Here is an 11,953-nt window from a genome sequence, read left to right as displayed (position 1 = left end):
GTTGACCGACTTAATTAACTGATTATTAGCGAATTGCTGTGTTATGTCTGTCATCGTTTAGGTCTATTTGAAGTTTTGGACGGAACTTGGCTCAGTGATTTGGAACTAATTACGAGATAATCGTCGCCATTTTGACAGTTTATATCCATAGTTATTAATGTAGTGAACGATTAATCAAAAGATATAACGTATTCAGTACTTAGTGTGATTGGCTTTATGATTGAAGGTTACGCCCTAGAGTCTTTTTACTGTTTTGTAATTGGTTAGAGTTTTGAAAATGAATAAAGAGAGTTTGAGTTGGTCTTGGCGAATACTCCACGATAGATGCAGTAGAGAGAGAGTGCAGTCCTAGAGAGTCGAGTCGAGTCGAGAGTCCAGTCCAGGGGCGAGCCTTGAGGCAGTCCCGTCTTGGGCGAGTCTTGGTTCAGCCTTGTGAGAGTCTTGGGGACTTTTCCCCAGGGCGCTGTGTCTTATAGAGTGCTCCAAAAGATCGACTAAGACGAGAGCTGAAACGTATTTCGTTGTGTGTGCCTTATTTGACTGTAAAGTTAAAGTGATTTTCCCGATCCCGTACCTCAAGGGGACGAGATAGAGAGACGAGACGAGATTCCCCCCTGACACGTGTGGAGAACCCCGTGAAGAAGATTTACCCCTGATATTACATCAGCCAGTACAGCTTTGATTGATTGGGGATTCATAGCACCGCGTTTTGACCAGTAATTATGCTTCTACGTAAACATTTCTCACATAAAGAGTTAAATAAAATGTGGGCAGGAATTTAAGATAGTTGGCTCATTGATTACTGTTGCTTTGGGAATGTGGGAATGGTCACTAATGTGAAGGCTTAGCAAATAGCGTCCCGGCGAGTGAATACTATGGAGGTGGTAAGTCCCTATTTTTATAGATGTATTTGTATATTTGACCTATGTTGCTTGCATATCAAACCCAACTGTTGTAAAGTCGGAAAATGAATAAAAGCAAGATGAAACAGCTTATATTAGCAGATCGTCACATGAGGTGCCTGTACAATGACGAAAAACAAGCTTGCAAAGGAGTTCAAAGTGATTGCAAAGTTGGCGGAGGTGCTCGTTTATTTGACCTACGTCATTGTCATGCCAACCCCGCAGTTAAATTTCGAAAACATTAACTAAATGTATAGAAATATGTATCTAAACGGAGAACTGAAAAATGGAAGACAAACTGCTTACAATGTTGTGCAAAGCCATTGCAAAGTTCGAAAATGTGAATAAATATATCGGTAATTGCCGTTAAATTATCGTTCTGTCTCTCCAAGCATGTAGAGGTCAAAGATAAATTCAAGAAGTTACTTGTGAAACGATATCAATTATAAAACATTTACAAACATGAAATAGTCATGCAGCAGTCGACCGACGTCTAAAGTTTAGCTCAATCGGTCATGGTTAGTACTTGCATGGGAGACCGCTTGATAAAACAAGCTGGAGAATTTGTGTAGTCTCACCACAGACATGGAAAAGATATGAGGCAACTTTTGTGCATTCTTTCTTTCTTACAGTGATGTCAATCGTTCATAGCAGAAAGTCATGGAAATTTATATATTTTTAAAGTTCAAGTAAAGTTTTCAAATTCCGTCTAATGATCGAATAACAAGCTGTTGATGCTGTCGGTACACAGTGGCTTAAAGCCGTTAGTACACCGTGCAAAGTTGTGCAAAACGATTGCAAAGTTGGTAAATTTGTATTTGTATATTTGACCCAAGTTGTTAGCATATTAACCCCCCCCCCAGTTGTAAAGTCGAACAAAATGAATAACATCCAGAGAAATAAAGCCTATATTAGCAGATCGTCACATTAGGTTACTCTACAATGTTGAAAAACAATATTACAAAATTGTGTAAATCGACTGAAAAGTCTGCGGAGGTGCTTGTATATTTAACCTAAGTCATTGTCATGCCAACCCCGCAGTTAAATTTCGAAAACATTAACTGAATGTCTAGAAAATGCCCTATAAACGTGCAGATTATCTCAAAAGTGAACTGAAAAATGGAATTTTAAAACATTTAAAAACATGAAATAGCAGCCAATTCGGGTAAAATTCTAATTGTTCGTGTGGTTATGCATTGAAGAAATTATTCAATCCGTAAACTGACTCCACATTAATGAATAGATAAGGAGGGACAAATATCAATGAACAACAATCAATAAGGCATCAGCCGAAGACAGAATATGTAAATATATATTTAAACTTGATTTAAAAGATTGTTTACATGAATCTCTCCATAAACTATTCAACATTATTTTGTCGACTCATCAAGTATATTCCCTGAGTTCGGGTCTTGACTTGTTCGGGTCGGGTCGGGTTTTGTTCCAATCCACAAATCAGGGCTCAAATAAAATTTGCAGGGGAATTAGAATATCTACTTGTTTGGGAAAGCTGTTTAAAGGATTGCTAAATTATCTAAATAAGACAATTATAATTCACAGTTTTAAATTTGGTTTCTGAATATATCTTATAACTAAAGATAATCTATTCATTTTAACACTGTTATCAAAAAATATCTCCAAAAAGACTGACTACCCCTAGAGAATTAACATTATAAAAAAACAAGAAATATACCTGTTTTGTTGACGTAAAAACGCGTTTGATAGTATCTGGCATGAAGGTCTATACCTACAATTGCTGAAATATAGGATTACAGATAAACTATACAAGATATTAAAAGTATGAATCGCAAACTAAAACACAAAGTGGAGACAAACGGTTCGGCAGCAGAATTTGTCAATCAAATATAGGAGTGAAGCAAGGCTGTAATCTAACCTCACACTATTTCACTTTCCCAAAAATGTTATATATTTAAATACATACAAGCCGCTAACACTATTTAATACTCCAATCCACTGTATACTGATGATATTGTCATCCTTTCAGAATCAGAGAGTGGCTCACAATCTAGTCTTCAAGAAACAAAAACTATGTTTGTTTTTTATAAAACAGTCTTCATTGGAAAATGACATTAATGTTACGAAAAATGAAATTATATAGAAATATGTAAAACAAACAATACATATACATGTACTTAGAAAATTATGTTTAGCAAAATTATAGTTTACATTTTTGATATAGCAGGGATTTCATGTTCTCTGACATCGGTTCTTTCGTATGGTTCGTTTCTGGTGTTCGAATAATATCGTACACATCACCGAGATTTAACCAACACAAATAATAACAACATGAGTAAACTACAGTATACGGTATTTATTTATTTATTACTAAATCTTTTATATACAGGCCTTTTTGTATGTTTCATTCAGAGGAACAGAATCACACCAAACACTGGAGGCTTTTTCCTGTTTGACTTGTTCCCACTTCATGAACGAGAACATTGGACACGAGAACGAGCGAAACGTGAGTGATAGCGCCGCCAGTGTTTGGAGTGTGCAGCAGAAAGACCGGTATGGTACATGGTCGATGTTAGTTCATACTTGTTTTTATTAGTCATTTGAGGTGTTACTACACATTGTAAATAAATGCAAAAATGAAAAATTATTCGAGCTGAATTCGGTAACACGGTAAAATTACAAGGAATATACTGTTATATACTGTAAATATTGGCAAATATGTTGCTTTCATTAAATATTGGCTGTGCATTTTAAAAATGGACAAATCCAGATTGGTCTATAAATGATACAGCTTTTGGTTTCAAAGTAATAGAAAACGAAATTTATTGAGAAAGTACACCCAAGAGTGACTCTCTGGTAGATTTGGTACCTCTGAGCAATCCGAGGCAATTTAAACAAGTCGGGAAGGTGGGATTGAAAGCGACGCGAGATATTGCATTCCATATTCACATAATACAGTGGAGGACAAATTACATATTTTGTTTAGTTTGTCCAACTTATCACATCATAATGGAATTATATATTTCGACGTTTTACCACATTCCAGTAACGTACAAACAATGTTGATGCACAGAGAAATATCCCTAAGGAAGTTTATTCTTAAAAGCTTTTTACTCAAAATCCTTTATTTATTTATTTATTTATTTATTTATTTATTTATTTATTTATTTAATTATTTTATTTATTTATTTATTTATTTATTTATTTATTTATTTATTTATTTATTTATTTATTTATTTATTTATTTATTTTATTTATTTATTTATTTATTTATTTATTTATTTATTTATTTATTTATTTATTTATTTATTTATTCTAATTTACAAATGCAATGTTCATTACAACTCTCTATCATAAATTCAAATAAAACATGAAAATAAACATTTCAAATAAAGAATATAACAAGAAATTAAATAGAAAGATAAAAACAGATACGTAAATTATTGTCACAAAACACGCAACAGTAGTCAATACTGGACTGAAACATACTTAGGTACAAACGCAGACTCAAAAAATTACAAATTTTACACAAAATCCCAACACGCCCGGCTAACTTTTACATAATTGCTCAACGTAGACATCCCAGGTAAGGCTGTTGTCGATGATAACACCGAGACATTCTTCTTGGCCATCAACAGCAAAGGGTGCTTCCTTAAGGCAGATTTTCAGGTGTTTATTTGTTGTACAGGAACTTCGAATACTGAAACGAAAACCAATAAGCTTACAGTCGATGCTAACGTTTGGTCTTCCGCATACATGTCAATTGCACTGGATTCCAGTAAGAATGGGAGATCGTAATACAGATTAATAATAACAAACTGTCTGTACCGTGGACCCTATAGAAAGAATATCGTGATCCACAAGTCCAAGAAAGTAAGTTAATTGATGATTGCTATATAATTGATTCGAAATATTATCATTTATTAATAATAACAAATTACCGCAATGTGTTTGACACATAATTCTTAAAGAACACAATACATCGAAATATACGCAATTGAGCATAATACTACTAATGTATGACTTCTTCAACCCATGTCACCTAGATATGAATATACGAAGAAATAATTTCATTATTTAAGATATATTAAATTCAAATTTTGACATTTTTATGACATTTCGGACTCTTCTTAAAAAAAAATGTCCAGTGACCCATTTTTTAAATTTTTGGCCGCGTGATGGAATGAACCCGCAATCATGAAAGGATGGCTAACAATGACATGTAAAGATAAATTCGGCCGAAGCTCTGGCTGCGTGCAATTAAAGTTCCCGACCAATCAGACGTGTGCTGCATATATCTTTACTATTCAGTCTATTCAGTGGTTATAATGACCGTGAACACACCTGACATAAATGTATAACGCCGCGGGAGGATATAGGTCCTATAATCACACGGATGATATTGTAACATTTTCTCGCTGTCGGCTCGTGTTTAACATGCTATTTTTCTGCTTCTCAAAAATGAAGAAAGACGATTATTTTGAAAATGATTTACCTAAAATATCATTTAACAGCATAATATCATTATGTTGTTAAATCGTCTAATAAAATGTCTAATAAATAGAATGATATAATTAACTAGAGAGGGTGTTATCAATTGAAAACATGAATGAAAAAATGATCCAATGGAGGATGTAGCGCCCAGGTGTGCTCAATTAGACGGAGTAATTGCTTTCCTGTATAGTAACAGAGTGAGCTTATGTTCTTTTAATCGCTCTCTTTTCTATTGTAAACTTGAACTGTGTGTATTCATGTATAATCACTCCCATTGGGCATATATAACATCAGAAGTCAAAGTCGATATAATATATACCGTATACCAATTAAATATTGTGGATTAAGTAAAATGACCGTCTAATTATCGTATTTATTTTAATTTTCTATTTTTGTGAAATTGAATAAAAATGTACATTGCGTGCATCAACAATAATTTAAAAAAATAACATACATTGATAACAAATGCAATGGTGTATACTTAAACAATTTGAAATTGTACTGACCAATCAATAACCCACACACGCACATCGGAATCACGTAAACAGTTGTTTGATTGGATACTATAACTTTACTGTCATAATTTGTTAGATTACGAATTACTGTACAAAATTGAGTTACTATAAATGTTTCATTTTGGAAATATACTACACCAAATATTGGGCGAATTTTGTACCCAATAGATTGAACAGTGTTGATTATTGATGGGTACCATTCGTCTTTTATTAAATATATCAAATTAAAATATTAAAATATGATTATATTTATTACTGCCGTATGTCATCTCAGCATTCCGCCATTTGCCGGTTTGGATTCCGCCATTTGCCGGTTTGGATTCCGCCATTTGCCGGTTTGGATTCCGCCATTCGCCGGTTTGGATTCCGCCATTCGCCGGTTTGGATTCCGCCATTTGCCGGTTTGGATTCCGCCATTCGCCGGTTTGGATTCCGCCATTCGCCGGTTTGGATTCCGCCATTTGCCGGTTTGGATTCCGCCATTCGCCGGTTTGGATTCCGCCATTCGCCGGTTTGGATTCCGCCATTCGCCGGTTTGGATTCCGCCATTCGCCGGTTTGGATTCCGCCATTCGCCGGTTTGGAGATTGGCGTCTCACCCGAGGGGCCGTATTACTGCCGGTGTCTGGTGTCGGTTATAATCATGCCACCAGTGAATCGATGTTTAAAATTCCGACAACGTACAATATGTACTTGTTTTCTTCATACTAATACATATGATACAAAATATAGGTAGTATAAATATTCATGGTAATACTGATACTTTATTGATGATACTTACACATTGATAGTTTTAGTTGTATTATATCATCATTTAGCTTTTCATCATCAAATTTGGAACCATAAATTAAAATTAATTGCCTCAGTATGGTGCTCGACTTTAAATCTGTAGTCCCTCGGCTAGCTTATTTTTGTCAGGCGATATTTGTATCGATCTTTGGCTTCTTACTCGGTTGGTTTGACGTCACACTTTTGCGTTGACCTAGAGCCGGACTACTTTATGCGTGTACACTACTATTCACCGCCGTAAAAGTTAGTTATGTTTCATTATATCTGCCTGCGCTTGTTCGACTGAACTTATTCGCTTGTAGAGTGTATCATGTTCCACAATCTTGCTCTCGTCACGAAACTACCAAGATTTTAATGGAAAACATAGTAAGACACAAATATCGACAAAAATTACTGAAGTGAAATAAATATTCTTTGTGGGTCAGAAAAGGATTTTTTGGTCAAACTGCTCAGCTGTATCTGTAGGGGCAACACAATTCCATTTAATTTAGGCCAAATTTAGCACTATTGAGCATGCGTGCATATATATGCAATGCATTATACATGTAGAAAACAAGGTCCTATAGTAATAAATCGAAAACTATTATACTTAAAACTGACTAAATTATATGTATTTTTTGAAATGTTTTACTAATATTATCGATAATAAGCATTCCTTTTTTCGTAATTTGAGATATAAAGAAATCATTTTACAATAAAAACCAATGTAAAATGCAATTTCGACGGACATGTCATTTAATTTGTGCAAGCGAATCTCCGACGGATCACTTGCATGCCGTATCGCCAATATATCCGATGCACGACATTTGTTCAAAAGACTATTTTGTCGGACGTTATTTTCGTCGATTCACCAATTCGTCGGAAGTTGAATACATTGCGCTATTTAAGTATCCAAATACCAAGAAATATGGTATGAATTGCGTGTAGTTGTGCGACTGAAAGTGACGTGGTATTACGTATACAATATACATACACAAGGTTCACACGAAGATCGAATATGTTAATATTTACGATTTTATTTGTCCACGAAGGTTTACATAACGTGAGTGAAATAGACAAAGAGTTGGAAAGTACATTGACATATTTTGAAATTGAACAATATTACAAACGTCAGCAAAGAATCGACTAATACGCTTACTGGTGGCAAATATTGACCCAACGTGCAAACATTTATATTTTTGAACAATACAATTCAATTTGACACGATTCCTGAATCCGTCAATCGATTACTGGTGTCAAGTATCGACCATGCATACGACAAGCTTTTAAGTCAATCCAACGATTCATCTAATTTTAACTAATAAAATCAATACACATGCAAGGTACTACTAAAAGTGATATTGCTACGTTTACACGGCAGCATTCTATTGCCGACATTCAGTTTGTTCAGAGCTGAACGTGGCTAAAAACGATGTTGGTGTCGTGCTTGTGTTGTTGTTTCTTTACATGGCACGATGCATGTCAGAGTATTATCCTGTTGAGCGGAGAGCGAAAGGAACAGTCATTAGTCTGAGACAATGTAATAGTGTTATGATATAGGTATCTTGAATAAACAGTATATACGGCAGCTAAATGTGTTACAGCCTATTCACATAAGTTATTGTCATGCAAATTAACCATCTTGTAATTTTTCAACTGTTGCGATATATGTAACAATTACTAGTATCAACCCAAACCTAGTAGGAACACGTCGCCGTATCATGACCGGTTAACGGACGTTTCGACCCGGACGTTTCGGCCTGGATGTATCGTCCCGTGGCTCTCTTCTGTAAAATAAACGATCTTCAACACTTTAAATTGTCAATTGTCATTAATGGTCATTCATCTAAAGAAACAACCCTTCATTATGGAGTTCCCCAAGGATCAGTACTCGGTCTCCTACTATTCTCAATTTACACCTCATCATTTGGTCAAATTATTCGTCACCACAATCTTCATTTTCACCAATACTCTGATGACAATCAACTTTACCTTTCTTTCACTAAGGATAACATTTCAGCTGCCACATCCCAAATTGAAAATTGCCTATTTGACATCAAGGCTTGGATGGTTAACAACAAACTACAGCTAAATGATGGTAAAACAGAGATATTGCTAATCCGTTAAAAAAATGTGACCTATCTCCAAACCCTTTGCATGGTATCAACATTGGATCAACACTCGTTAAACCGGTTAAAGCACTGACGACATTGGTGTCATCTTCGATGATTCACTTCAGTTTAGTAAACACATCATCAGTACATGCCAGAGCATATACATGCATATCAGACACATAGGACTCATCCGCCAACATATATCTGAGCATACCTGTCTTAAACTCATTCACTCTATTATAACCGCTAAACTAGATTACGGTAATGCCTCACTCTATGGCTTACCAAAATCACAGATACACCTGCTTCAGAGGGATCAAAACTGTGCTGCCCGTCCAATTACACGTACCAAAAATTTTAATCATATCACTCCTTTTCTTTGTAAATTACATTGGCTGCCAGTTCACTATAGGATACACTTCAACATTTTACTACTCACGTACAAGTCAGTTCATAGATTGACACCATCCTACATATCGGACCTTATTCACAAAAAGCAAAACCAGAGAATCCTTCGCTCAAGTAAGAAACATACACTTGCCGTGCCTAGAACTCATCTCAAGAATTATGGTGACCAGTCATTTGCACATTCCTCGCCATCTTTATGGAATCAATTACCAAATGACATCTGTTCTGCACCAAATGTTAACATCTTCAAAACCAAACTCAAATCTTACCTGTTTCAGCAAGCCTATCTGTAAAACTAAGCGTCATTGAGCATCACTGCGATGGATACTAGGCGCTATATAAACTTGTATTTATTATTATTATTATTATTATTATTATTATTATTATTATTATTATTATTATTATTATTATTATTTTTATTATTATTATTATTATTATTTTTATTATTATTATTATTATTATTAGTGGTACCTGTAATGTTGCCGACATTAGTGAAGCTATACAGGAATATTTTCCAATAAAATCAAGCAAACATAGGTGGTTACTTTTATTGTTAATTACGTGATGAACATAAGACGACATAACGTAGGCTTGTTTGAAAATGTATAGAAGAAGATAACAATAAGTGTTGACAGTATAAGTTTGTTCACAGAAAGTAATGAAATGACTAAGGTAAAAATATTGTTGGTAAAGATAATGACGTGCATTATACAATGCATGGCAGTAGTTGCACTGTTGTGTCAACTCGGTTTATTCTGGGGTGAAAAATAGTGATTTTTTTGGCCAGTAGACAACAAACATCGACACATTAGATATACATTGTTTTTTCAATGGTATATATTTATATTTCTAAATATTTATTACAAAATCTATTACAGACATATTTAATACATAGTCTATTATGTGATGTCGGCATACAGTTGTTCACAGAAATATTTAATACATAGTCTATTATGTGATGTCGGCATACAGTTGTTTACAGAAATATTTAATACATAGTCTATTATGTTAAAGTGTGAAATAGTTGATGCGATAAATAAATTCTATTTTTTACAATGCTCACTCCTTTGATTGGTTGGAACATGGTTGGAATGTGTGAAATCGGCAACATAGACGAATAATATCTTACAAATGGCTGTGATAAATCAATTCTGATCAGTCCGTGTTAAATGTTAACTGCTCAAGTTATTCTACAAAGGAGTGTGAGAAATGCAGATAAGATTAAAAGTCTGTGGTGACGACAATCCAACACACACTGGAAGCTGACGTATACCGACAATAATGATATAGATACTGTGATTATTATATGTAAGAGCAGAAGAATAGAAGATGTAAACGCAAACAAATCATTGATTGTAAAACACCTTCCCTTATACTTTCATTTAGAATATTTTCACTCTGTGGCTAAGATCATCTTACTATTAAAATCTACTTAGGCCGAAACGTCTGACATTCCCATGACCGCGTCTACTATTTTTATCATCGGTGTTTTTAAAACGTTTTGTAATTTCCATTGGATCTATTCAGTTGCATAATCTTATATGTCAGTTTTCTTTTTCCCGTTGAGCTACCAATCTATCGGCCTTATTTCTTTACTCTGTCATATAGATATTTGGATGCGTACATTTTCGTCAAGCCAGAAATTACGCGAATTCCCAGACGATTTTGTCTCCGCCATAATTCTATTGAAATGAGAGGTTACTTGAAGAAGACGATTGGGGGTTTGATTTTGGCACCGATAGTTTGCCCCCTTCGCGTATTCACGGTCGGAGCCAAGTCGAGCTCAACCCTATCGGAGTGCAACCCCGAGGGTTTATTGGAGCCGAACGTATACACGGCTATTTTTGCTGGCTCGAACAAACACATTTTCGACGTACCGTAATAAGCAATGAGTCAGATGTGTTAAAAAGAATTTTAGATCTCGGAAAATTACCGGTATTTATACATCTGTAATTGTGAGAAATTACTTTATTAATTCGCAAAGCAAACTTCTACTTCCTAGCCTATCTGCATTATATTATATTTCTGTAACAACACTTTTAATAATTGTATTTACCTGCATGTACACAAATGTAAGGCAGTGTGGTTATAAACTAAAAAAAATAATTGTCTTTCGACGTCAGCTTTAATACAGTTTATTCATTGGTTATAATGACCGTGAAGCACACCTGACACAAATGTAATAGCCGTAAGACTTTATCAACGTGAAATCACATTGACACTGTAGCACTGTCTCTCTTTTGACGCGTTGCAAAAATCTAGAAAATTGAAATTCTGTAAAGTTAATCAACCAGAGAAGATGAAATCATTTGAAAACGCAAATGAAAACAATAATTGGATGAGGAATGTATTTTACTGTATAGTAACGGAATAAGGTTTATGTTCTTTCGATTACTTGTTTTCCTATTCTAACCTTGAACTGTATTCAATTATAATCACTTCCCATGGACATATAAACTAATATCTGTAAGATAAAGTCGATGGATTGGATTGTATTATTTAAATTTAGTATAAGTTTTTTTTAATTAGCGTATTTATTTAATTTTACCATATTTGCAAAATTATAAGTAAATATATATATTGTGTTTTTCCAATAATTTAAAAAAAAAACATTGGTAAAAATCCAATGTTTAATGCATACAAAATGTGGGATATAAGACCCCCCCCCCCCCAACCTCCACAAATTTCATCTGAAATACGCAAGACATTATTTGAGTGGGCGTTGTACATTTTCTGTCATATGTTTATTGGATTACGGATTACCGTACAAAATACAG

Source organism: Saccoglossus kowalevskii, chromosome 9, assembly GCF_978046115.1.
Source record: "Saccoglossus kowalevskii chromosome 9, keSacKowa6.1, whole genome shotgun sequence".
In the NCBI taxonomy this organism is placed as follows: domain Eukaryota; kingdom Metazoa; phylum Hemichordata; class Enteropneusta; family Harrimaniidae; genus Saccoglossus; species Saccoglossus kowalevskii.
Note: the sequence above shows the minus strand (reverse complement) of the source record.